The 12,162-nt window shown below is 45.3% G+C and overlaps 1 protein-coding gene across 2 annotated transcripts in view; it reads left to right on the top strand.

Moving 5' to 3' along the window:
* Positions 1-12,162, top strand: part of LOC126545922 (cyclin-dependent kinase 14-like) — a 150,778-nt gene that overhangs the window by 37,188 nt on the left and 101,428 nt on the right. The gene's annotated exons all lie outside the window — the stretch shown is intronic.

Below are 12,162 nucleotides of genomic sequence, written 5' to 3'. Positions count from 1 at the left end.
TTTTTCACGGGCAGTTCTGCGATGCCATTGTGACTGTCTTTAACAGGCAGAGGGGCCTTACTGGCACAGCGGGTCTCCGCAGAAGAGGGCACGTCTCCCGTCGCGTCAAGAACCTCCGTAACGTCCATTATGTGTTCTTGCAAGCTTTCATCCGGAGGCTTTGTTCTGTGTCGTAACTTATCGGCGTATGTTACGACACATTCTTCAGCTGTGTGGCCAAAGCGCCGGCAGGTTTCACAACGTGGGGTTCTGCAGTTTCGACGAATGTGCCCCACCTTGTTACAGCGCAGACAAAGTGGGGGCCGGCCTGGAATTAATACGAGACTCTGCACTCCACAAACAGGTAGTATATGTGGAACGTCTCCCACGCTCACTCCATCGGCAAGAGTCAACACCACGTCCCGATTTAACGTACGCATTTGTTCCATCTCCGATACTCTCCAGCTTTCTGCTGATATAGACTTGACTTTCCCGTAAGCCTGGAGCGCATCTCGAATGTAGTCATCTTCCAAACGCTCAGGAAGCCACAAAAGCTTCATTTTAACTTCCGTGGGCTCAGGATCAATGACGACGCAGCGTCTACCTTTTATGGATAATTCCCCGCATGCGACTAGCTTTGATTTTGTCATCCCTGATTTGCACGTCACCATCCACACGTGCGACATCTGAAATTGTCCGATGGAACTTATTTCCTTCAGGTCAATAACGTTCCGAAGGGCGTCTCTGAAGTCTTGGGCTCCGTACGGTCGACCACTTAAGTCAGCATGCAGCAAAACGGAGTCCGCAACCAGCTTACCGGTAGGAAGACGGGGTAACACAACACGGTAGTCATTGCTGCTGGCTGAAGCCTGAGCAGCACCTCGGCCAGGGGCCGATAAATCCTTTGAAGCGGAGAACATGAGAAAAGCGACCGTTCCAGCAGTCCTCGATTTCTTGAATGATGTTGCCCTACATGTTATAAGCCCATTAAATTCGCAGCGCATTCGTTTTGTGTAGCACATGCCTCCAGGCCATTGTGTTTCAAGGGCTTTAATGAGGCAGTAGTGCTGTAGCCAATTTTAGCATCAGACATATTTTGTATATCATATTCTCCCGCAATGCATCTTAATGCTCATAGTACCCGTCATTTGTCCTCGCCATAATCTTATTACACATAGATTTTACGCACTTTATGGCGACTATTCTTAAGGCCCCTTTACAGCCACGTCATATCACATCAACTTCATAGAAATCATAACTCCACTGCAAACTCATTAGCACTGGCATGGTGCTCTTTTGCCATACCTGGTCCTTGCGCCACTAAACACCGCACATTCATTCATTCGTGGTCGTGAAGCTTTGGCCGCAGAGACGTCCAGAACCAATTGCGAGCGACATTGCACGGGGTGCTACTGGAGTTGCGATTAAAGCGCGATAAGGTGAGGGGGGGGGGGGGGCAAAGATTACGTAAAAATTGCATTTTAAATTATTTATTTAACTTATTATAATTATTTATTTAGCTTTATTTTATTCAAACAAATGTAATTCCTAATTAGTTCGAAATACATGTGGGACGAAAAGAAAAGACGATTGCCCTTTATTTTAGTAGTATTCAAATATATGTATAATAGACATTAGCGCCGCGGAAACAAAAAGGGGCGTTCATGCCGCTGCGGGAAAACGTGCTCATAAAGTTCGTCTGCTACGATACTCCAGGCCGCTTTGGTGTTTTGCACCGCCGTATGATATCCGAATTCTGGTGGGGCGAATTTCACGCTTTGTGAGCGCGGTGTTCGCGATGTGCGTTACAGCGTTAGTCCAAGTGCTCAGTGAAACGTTTTCTCGTGGAGAGAGTAAGGAGCGCCGGACAAGTGCCGGCTTCAACGGTCTTCGTGGGACTGCTGTGACCGACGTGCTCGCACCCGAATTTACCCAGATTACGCAAGGGGTACGTCCAAACGACGAGTTTTCCCGCAAGCAAGACTTCAGCTGCACTAGCAAAAAGATTATTCTTTTCTACTACGCTCCGTATTTTTAGTCCTCATCATGACGCGTTTCATGTGACTGATTGATTGATTTGTCGCAGCCGCCTTGTCACTTTGCGCTACAGCGTGTTCGAATGCGCAACAGATTGCGCCGTACGCAAAACGCCAGAAATGTTACTAGAGAGTTTTAGATTAAGGGGACGCAAGCGTTGGTGCCCCCAAGCGCTAGGTGGCCCCAACGCTTGCGTCCCCTTAATCTAAAACTCTATTAAGTTATTAAGGCAAGAATGAGACATCCACCCAATCGTAGGAACCCGTTTGGGTTTCCTTTGTAGCAATTGCTACGATTGGGTGGATGTCTTTCTCCCTTAATTCTTTCCACCTTGCGGGTTGACGCAAAATTATTACGTCAAACTCTTGCCTTTGCTTCGAGTTGTTGAGAAATTTGACTTCGCCCTGCGATCTCCTAGCCGCCTCGTTAGCTCAGATGGTAGAGCGGCTGCCCCGGCAAGGTGGTGGTTCCGGGTTCGAGTCCCGGACCAGGACGAATTTTTCTTCAACTGTGAGACTTTTCTTTCGAGGAAGCCGTATGGCTTTCCTTTGTATCAATTGCTACGATTGGGTGGATGTCTCATTTTCCATTAATTACTTCTCTCGACCTTGCTGGTTTCCGCAGAACTATTACGTCAAACTCTATTGAGTTATGTCTGCACCAAGCTTCGTGCGCATGTGTCTTTTCTGTGGTTATGTAAAAGGGCGGAATAAAATGTCAAGTTCGAAACACGCATCACTTGTTTTTGAAAAAACTGTAACTGTATCAACTAGAGTATACATCTACAGTAAACATAAATCTTGATCGTTCCCACTTGTCATGCCGATCAATTCTTTTTAAAAAGAAAGCATATGTCTATAAAGGATACGAAAGGCAAGAACCAACTTTTGAATTTTGAGCAAACGCAGTATCGATATTCTGGTCCTTACAAGTTTCGGTATGTACCTATGTTCTCTTGTCCCTCTAGTATTGAGGCAGTTATGCAGCAATATGTTTATGTCGCATTGTGATTGTTATGCGCAAGATTTTTAAACGCATAGTGCAGATGCATATTTTTTTTTGCATGACTGCATGCTACACTGTAAAATTGTTTTATGGCTTCAGCCAAATGAACTCAGTTATTATCAGAAGTTCGGACCTAAATAGGAATTACTTTCCTTCAAAGCGAACTCCCTAGCAATGTGTTTAGAGTCTCCTACGTAGCTGTGAAACAATAAGATAATGCAAAAACACGTGGTACGTGGCCGGGTGCGCTGAGCCGCCTGTGGATGCAATATTAATTAAGGGGCGAGTTAATGCCCAGGTGACAAATTGATCAAATGGCAAATTTCGAATGGTAGGGGGAAGCTGGCACCATATTTCGATGGATCGGGGGAAAAACTATTTCAGACCTGGCGTACAGAGGTGTTATATTTAGAGGGTTAATATTCCTGGTATTAGATGCTTCAGGAAATTTAATATGTTCCAAAGAGGAACAACGTTCAGAATAAAGTGGTGTAAATCAGTTTAAGGCATTCTGCATGACGCCGCTCTACTAGGGAAGACAGGTTCAAGTGAAGGTGAGAGGAGGCGGTGAAATCCTTGTCGTAACGCCGGTATATAAATCGAATAGCTTTTCTTTTTTGGGGGGTAGTTTTGATTTTTTTATGTCTGATTTCAAATATGGATTTGAAATGGCAGTCATATTCTAAGGTGGGCCGCACTAAAGTTTTATGAGTCAGAAATTTTCTTTAGGGGCTGAGCGCAGTGGACGCTTCAGGTAACCTAGACGTGCTAGGGCTTTACAACAGGTTGCTTCAGTTTGTTTGGATCATGATAAATCGTGTGGGAAGATAATGCCAAGGTACTTATATTGAAGCTTTTTCCAGAGGAATGCCATTGAAAGAATGAGGAAGGCACAATTGTGTAGTACGTGTCGAGAAGGACATAGAGAAAGTTTTGCGAAAAAGTAATGTCCATCTGCCTCTTGTTGCACCAGCCACAAAAGTTGGAAAATTCTCTGTACAGAACGACATAATCTTCATGACTGGTAGTTCTGTTAAAGATAATGCAGTCATCGGCGTAAAGACGGAATTTAGTTGATAGTACTTTGACAGGCAGGTCATTTACATACTAGAGGAAGAGAAACGCGCTTAACAATTTAACCCCGTGGAAAACCAGAGGTAACGGCCGCCGTCGGTGATTTGGCAGAATTGAAACGGGCGTATTGCGACCTGAGAGAAATGCCAGATCCAGGTTACTAGGCTCTGGTTAGCTGGACCTTTTAGTTGCACGTCCGCACAACGTAGACGATGAAAAGACAGCTTCACTCAGTGAGATATCAGTGATCGAACTTGAGGGTCACGTCAACTACAATACAAAAATACACAGTAAAAATGGGGCTGGTTGTCTGACACCCGCGGGTAATGTCGACTCGTTGATTGGGTCAGATGAGGTTTTCTCTTTTGGCGACATTTTGTGGCAAACAAACATGATGCTGCGACAGTCTGCCCTAAACTGCATGAAATAAACCTTACTATAGCTTATCGGCTGTAAAACTTGTGGCACACTTCACTGCGTGCCAGGTGGACAGAGTGCTTAGTTTTCAACTACGGTCTTTCTCATCGCCAGTGTAATGTGAGTTCGCGGTCGTGCACATTATTATTATTATTATTATTATTATTATTATTATTAGTAGTAGTAGTAGTAGTAGTAGTAGTAGTAGTAGTAGTAGTAGTAGTAGTAGTAATGTTTTACAGCCTAGAAGTTAAGGGTGTTAGCATTGCGACAAACCAGCACCTTTGAGGCTGCTAATTGTTTTACTGTATAGCTTCCTTCGCGATCAAATACGAGCTTGACCAGCTGCTGCTGTGATGTGCGTGAGTCGCTGCTGTTAGTCGTCGAAAGCCGTAACGCACCTGTGTGCAATCTGTAGATCGCGTGCAAATACACCGGAGAAATTTGAAAGGAATCGAGATGCCACCTGAAATTGGACAGCGCGTGGCTCCGTAGGAAGTGCATCGATAACTGGCATAAAGAGGAGAACAATTAGGTTGGCGAATGAAAGGAATGGCGAAGTCCAGGAGAGTATAACAGATGCAATGGCGCGCATACTAGCGACGTGCTCGGCCTCCGTGACACGTACACGTCGCGGTATGATTTGTTTTCCGCTTCAGCGTGCTGATAAGCTCATAATCTCAGAGTTCAGGCGCCCATTAACCGATTGATTTCTATTTTGCTCCGAATTTGTACAGAACGGTTGAGAAACTCGCTTATATGCAGGGTGTCCCACGTAACTTGAGCCAGGACTTAGAAAATGAAAGGTGCGTCGGAATGAAATTGAGCTGAACGCATACTATTTTTTTGGTTTTGTATCTGAACGTCTTGATGGCTATCCCAGAAAGACGCCGGTGTGAAGAATGTTGGAGGTCGTTATGATCTGTAGAAGGTTGCAGGTCGTTATGGGGTGCAGGTTGCCTTTTCGGCTCCTGGAAAATTGAATGCTTTTTGTCCGGCGGTAGAAAGGCGAGCAAGTGCAGCAGAACTTAATGTAAGGTGCTAAGTGAATCATGTTAATAAGTATGTAGGCTGCACTACCAATGTGGTGTACTCTTACCCGCTCATGTGTGGGCGAGTGTACGTTATTAGATTTGGCGGACGTAGCTGTAGAGATGAACTTGGGACGACAGGACTGGGCGAGCAGGATTTAATTGCAGGATTTACATTTAAAGCATGACATACATTGGCAGTCTTGGGCGACTCCCATATGGAGCCCGCAAAACTAACATACAGCAAACAGTTTACGAGCACACAGCTCACTAGTTCATTTCTAGCATGACAAGGAGCACTCAGCTCCCGACAACGAGCACGACACGAGCACACCCTAGCAGCCGGCAAACGCTGCTTATAAGCTCTCCTCTTGACGTCATAGTTCGACGTCATCGTTCGGTCGTGGACGGAGCACGAATGCTCGGGAAGGTTCGTCCAAGCATTGTAAACTTGCCGCCGCCCCGCACTATCGTTTACGCCCACACACACGCAAACACACAGGTGCGAACCCATACACACAAAGGCTCCGGAGTCGACGACCGAGGGCTTCGTAGAACTGTGCTCCGTCTCGGGTGGTGCGGCCAAGTACCAATTTCCTGAGTTGATCGCGCGCCACGTGGCTGCCGGTCATCCACAGTTCTCGGTACCGCCCAGCTTTCAGTGCCGACGTCAGAGGGCTTCGTAGAACTGCTTTGTCCCGGGTGGCTCGGCCAAGTACCAATTTCCGGAGTTGATCGCGCGCCACGTGGCTGCCTGCCGACCGCAGCTCTCGGAAGGGCGCCCCGACTGGTGGGCTTGGAACACGTGCAGCGGGCTGAAAGCTGGCACGTTGCCACCCCGTATGGCCATTCTTAACAGCTCCTCCATGGCCCGGAAAATCTCGCCTGGCCAGTGCAGGCAACCGCTGGGCAGGAAGAGAATGGCTGGCGAGCAAGACGATGGCTTTGCTCTCTGCAACCCCTGCGTACTTGGAATGCCTTCAACCATCTTACAACAACTGGCACAGAAGAGTCGACCCGGCAACACAATACCGCTCAGCGTTCAAACGCCCGGAATCAGCTGCTAACCCACCAGGCCTCCTATCACAATTTCCATGCAAGTCACTCAACTGGGAATCCCAAATTTTGCCCCAAAATTTCGTGCCGCCAAAGCGAGCGTTCACGTTCCTCCCGAGTTCGACCAAACCCGACCGTCGCGCTGCACAAGAGTAAAGGTTTACGCAGAATTAAACCGAAGCCTTTCAAACACCAATACTCAATCATAACTTCAGCAGCATAACTTCGCGAACAGCCTGTTCCTACCCTATCATAGTGGCGTACTTATCTCATGTACGGCTGCCACTGAACCGTCTGGCCAACTCCACAGGTACGTCATCACAGACGCGCTAAGTTTGAGGTCCCTATTCCGAACACGTGCTTGCATCATACAAAGTTTTCATCACGCTGACTCACATTTGTTCCTTTAGTCCACACAGGACACGTTCTTTAAATAAACAACCAAATTTGCGTAACTTACGCAACACAGAGGAACCTTCGAACAAATGTGTCTTCTACTAACTAGCTCTTCGCACGCGTACTGAAGAAGTCAGAATACGGCTGCCTTCGACACACCCGAGCAACCCAGTCATAAACGTTCTGCTTCCTTCCGTCCACACAGGACACGCGCTAATGGACCTAAGAGCTCTTCTCAGTGCAAATCACGCACTTACTGAAAATTCACGCGCTTAACCTTAGAAAATTCAAAAAACACTTAAAAAGAAAGAAGGTTAAATAACACACACGCGCGTTACGATAGGCCTCTCAACGATAACCTTGACCTTCAGGTTACTCACGCATACACAAAAAGAAAGCCTATATACTTATTAATGAACACCTCGCGAGACTACAAATTTACATAAAACGCATCTTTCAAATCTCGGAGCTTCTCTAACGAAAACACAAATAAAGCTCAAACCTTACACATTGAAAGAAATCCCAGTCTCAATTCGCGAAAATTCTCCGATGCTCAAAAAATCAAACAAAACATGTTTCTACGGAAGGGCTCTTGGCCTCCCTTTCCAAACGCTTTCGTCTGACTCATACTTTGAGTCGGACCCGAGGTGGCCGCGGTTTGAAAGCTACTCTGGCTGCCGAGGAACAACAAAAGGGCTGACTAACTATCAGCTCCCCTAAGACGTTAAGCCCCAACCACTGGCACGCGCCGAAAGCTTCGGCGCGCGCTGGCAAGCGAATGCGTCGCTTCGCTTCGGCTGGAGGTAAAGGGCGCGCAACCACTGGAGAAAAGCTCCGACGCGCGCCGAAGCTCGCTCCTCGGCTGCGGCGCACTGTTGCTGGACTACTCCGTCTTCATCCGTCAAAGTCCGGCCTAAAACAGCTTGCTGTAAACTAAGCTCGAAACAATAAGTTATTGATCTGTATGTGCTTTTAGATATTAAAAACACGTTTGAATAATGAATATACACCTACCGCAACAGTTTGTTTTTATTTTTGAAGTAACAATAGTGTATAAAATATCGACATCAGCGCTCGCGCGTCGTCTGTCTGCAAGATCGCTTTGCAAACACCTGCACGACGATGCCATATATCAAAAACTGTTGCACCATTTCATTTTTTGGTAGCTTATTGCACAGCCAACTATGTAAGATATAGGCGTGCAATGTGTAACTGAAAAAAATCTGTGTTGGAAATATTGCCACGTAGTAGTGACGGTAAATGAATAGTGCCGGCTCAATCGCAACGATAGCGGCGAGCAATGTCGGCAATCGTAGAAAATCTCATCTGCGGGTCAAGCGCGTCGGTTTGCATACGGCAGTCGTCGAAAGTTACAGCCTATTCGCTGGTGTCCGCGTGCCTTCCAGAAACTACAACACAATTCGTGTCGCGTATGCAATCAGATTAGCAAGGTTCGTCGACAACAGACAGAACCATCGATAACATTCGCGAAACTTCCGATACGTTCAGGTGCATCCTGCACCGAGCGATAACGTTTAACATTTTTTAGCCGGTGAAATACGGTAACCGCATACAGATAAAGCATCCGTGTCAATATAATTATGCTTGTTGGTGCATGAGAGAAACGTGAACAAGTGGGTTCTGAGAAAATCAGCAAAACAGAATTGAAACCCCTGTAGCATTCAAAAAAAAAAAAAAAACTAGAATAGCTAAAATGTATGCAATTCGTATCTTGTCTCCCCCCAATTCTTGATTCTGCCAAATCTAGCCTATGGAGCACCTCTATTATTCTAGGTTGTTTTGACGCATCAACACCCCACCCGGAGGCCTTCACATTGAGTGAATTGCTACAAAACATTTTCACAGTGTATGGGCCATGTTCTATTGTAACTGGTTTCCACATATCAAGTTTGCCTTTCTTTACATTAATGAAATGACATACCGTCAGATAATACAAGCTTGAGAATTAGAGGGTTTTAATAGGAGTCTTTCGTTGCCCTTTGCCAAGTCGTACTATTGAAGCACTTATTCGAATGTATGGGAGCAGCTCATTTGCATAATATAAGAAATATATAAACAGGTTATTTTCACAATTTATACACTTCGTCACCACAAAAAGAAAAATTGCAGTTTATTGTTTTCAGCCTGCTATGATGTTTTGACTGAGAAAGATATATTCAATTTGTTCTGCGAGGCCCGCAATAATTGCTGTGGCATATTATTTTATTGCACAACACTGCATACAGTAGCCAGCCATTATTAAAACTCAGAAGAAATAAATAGCACAATGCATATGATCAGGCACATAGCATATTATTGCACTTTCTTAATTCATGCCAGAATGACGACCACAGGCGTCCTTCTCCAACAAGGTCAGCATCCATCGTGCCTCCTTACCATCGGGCTTCACACCCTCAGCACGTTCAACCTTAGCTCTGTGGTGTTTACAGCAACCTCAAGTGCGTCTTACGGTTCCAGGGATAAGAAAGAAGACCGTCCTGCCTACCTTGGCCTTGAAGCAAGCAGCTCTGGATTGTTTGCACACTTTCTACTTTGATCGAGTCCACATATATACGGATGGTTCTTCCACTCAGACCAGCTCCACCAGCGCAGTGGTTATACCATCACGATCACTAAGCATCCAATACAAGATTTCTCATTTGACAACATCGACCGGTTCGGAGCTTGTTGCCCTCCGAGGTGCCGTTGATTATATTAATAACCAACCGGCTAATCGGTGGGCAATATTCTGCGATTCAAAGGCGGCCTTACAATGTCTTCTGTCATCTCTTCGTCGCGGGTCATGTGAAACACTCGTGTCGAAGATACGAGAAATGCACCATCACGAGATCATGAAAGGACACGACGTCGTGTTTCAGTGGCTGCCTGGTCATTGCGGTATCTCCGGCAACGACCTCGCTGACGAAGCTGCTACGAAAGCCCACGAAGGAGCAACCCTTATTTCTGTACCTTTATCGCAGACTGACACAGCCCAACACTTAGGCAAGCTAGCACACTCTTTTAACATAGGAAAAGTGGCACACACCTGGATTCACTCTACATCGATTGCATTCCCTCGATCCCTCTATGCAACTGCGGCTGTTACCAGGTCTTCTGCGAAATGAGGAAACAGTGCTGTGCCGCTTACGTTTGGGCGTCGCATTCACCAGTGCATATGCATTTTTGATTAGAATGGCTGATAGCGCCGAGTGCAATGCCTGCGGTGTCGAGGAAACCATAGAACACCTAATGTGCTACTGCCCATCTTTTGAAGATGAAAGGCAAGACCTCTGCAGAGCTCTCAATCAGCTAGATGGAAAGCCGTTCACCTTGAACAAGATCTTGGGACCATGGCCTCGCATATCGCAGCTACAAAAGGCCACAAAAGCGCTGCTGCGATATTTGAAAGATACCGGATTGAGTCAGCGTCTGTGATCCAGACTGAGTGACTGACTGATACCCCCAGTGGACTTTCTCTTCTTTTAATCTTTCCGTCCCCCTTTCCCTTTCCCCAGTGTAGGGTAGCCAACCGGGCTCAGTCCTGGTTAACCTCCCTACCTTTCATTTATCATTTTCTCTCTCTCTTCTTAATTCATGCCCTTTTTTTAATTGCACGAAAGCTACTACACTAAAATAGTATACTAGTACATACTTAAAAAGCACAATTTTATACTACGATAATAGTCAATCATTCAAATTTTTATTGTAGTGCCCAAGAACAGCTAGAGAGCCTTTGTACTGGTGCACTTAACGAGCACTAACTATGTGAGACAAAATGTAGAGAAAACATGAATGCAGTAGACAAAAAAATGGAAGATAGAGAAACAAATAGGGAAAAAAAGAAACGCGAAAAAGTAAAAGGGAGTTAATCCTACGTGATTATTTACAGATACACAAAACACAGGAAATGAACTCTGAAGTATGTTTTGGAGTCGAGTCTTATTAGCACAATCTTGTAACAAGCCCAGGCAACGAATGTGGAATGCTACCTGGTATACTGTTGCGGCACAAACAAATGCATATGATCAAGGAGCTTTAAGGAATGTGTAATGTCATGGACCACCTTATACAGGAACAAAAGGTGCAGGAACAAAGGCTCAACTGTGGTCGCCAGAATGGCAAAAGTGGTGCTTGAAGATAGACATCAATTTATTCTGGATGCGTTCAATGAGGTCAGAATTAGATTTGCTCATTGCACCCCCCTCCTACAGAGGCATACTCTAGTAGTTGGAGGCACACAGCAGAATTTCAGAAACACAACAGGTGAGTGGAAATCATGCAATATACGGCATGCAATTCCAAGAGCGTGAAGGACATCTTGTGTAATTATCTATGTGAAGAGAAGCTTAGCATTTTGTCGAAGTACACACCAAGATCTTTCATTTCATCGACCCTAAGGAGTGGAGCATCACGTAGGGTGTATCAAAATTTCACATGGTGCGTTTTGTGCATATAACTTAATGCCATAGTGTTGGAAGCATTTAAGAGTACTTATTGTTTCTGCACCAGTTCGAGAGTGAAAAAATGTCTTTTTGGAAGTCGATGCAGTAGTGAACACTGTTGACAGTCTGAAAGTCTGAAATGTCGGCACACAAAGTCATGCTGTTCATTTATTAAAATGCTCTTAGCACTAACAGAAAGCGAGGAATCCCATATCGATTCAAACACCTGACGCACTGAAGAGGATAGATATAGGTCGGCAGTTAGTAACTGCACATCTAGCACCTGATTTGTGCATGGGCAATGTTCATGCTACCTTCCGAGTGCTAGAAAAGGTACTAGACTTTAGGGAACTATTGAAGATGCTTGTGAGAACGAGGAACAAGAATGCTTCCATACATCTTAACCCTTTCAGACACCACTTTATCCCGTTGATTGAAAAGTTGCTTTCACCACATCTCTTGCATCCTCAGAATCGTAGAAAGTGTACAGCCGCAGCAAATATTAAGAATTTTCAATAGTTTAGCGAGTTTTGTCAAGTTTACAAAATTTCGACTCCATGCGAAAACTCACTACAGGAGCACAAAATATGAAAACATGTACTATTTCGTGTTTTGAAAAGCTTGAAAAGCACTTATCCAGCCACTTGACAATTATGCCTGGTGCACAACATTGTAAAAAACAATGAAAGAAGTGAACCCGCTACATACAACATACTGACACAGAG

Source organism: Dermacentor andersoni, chromosome 1 (genome assembly GCF_023375885.2).
Source record: "Dermacentor andersoni chromosome 1, qqDerAnde1_hic_scaffold, whole genome shotgun sequence".
Taxonomy (NCBI): Eukaryota; Metazoa; Arthropoda; class Arachnida; order Ixodida; family Ixodidae; genus Dermacentor; species Dermacentor andersoni.
The sequence above is the reverse complement of the archived record's forward strand: the minus strand, read 5'-3'. Positions and strand labels throughout refer to the sequence as shown.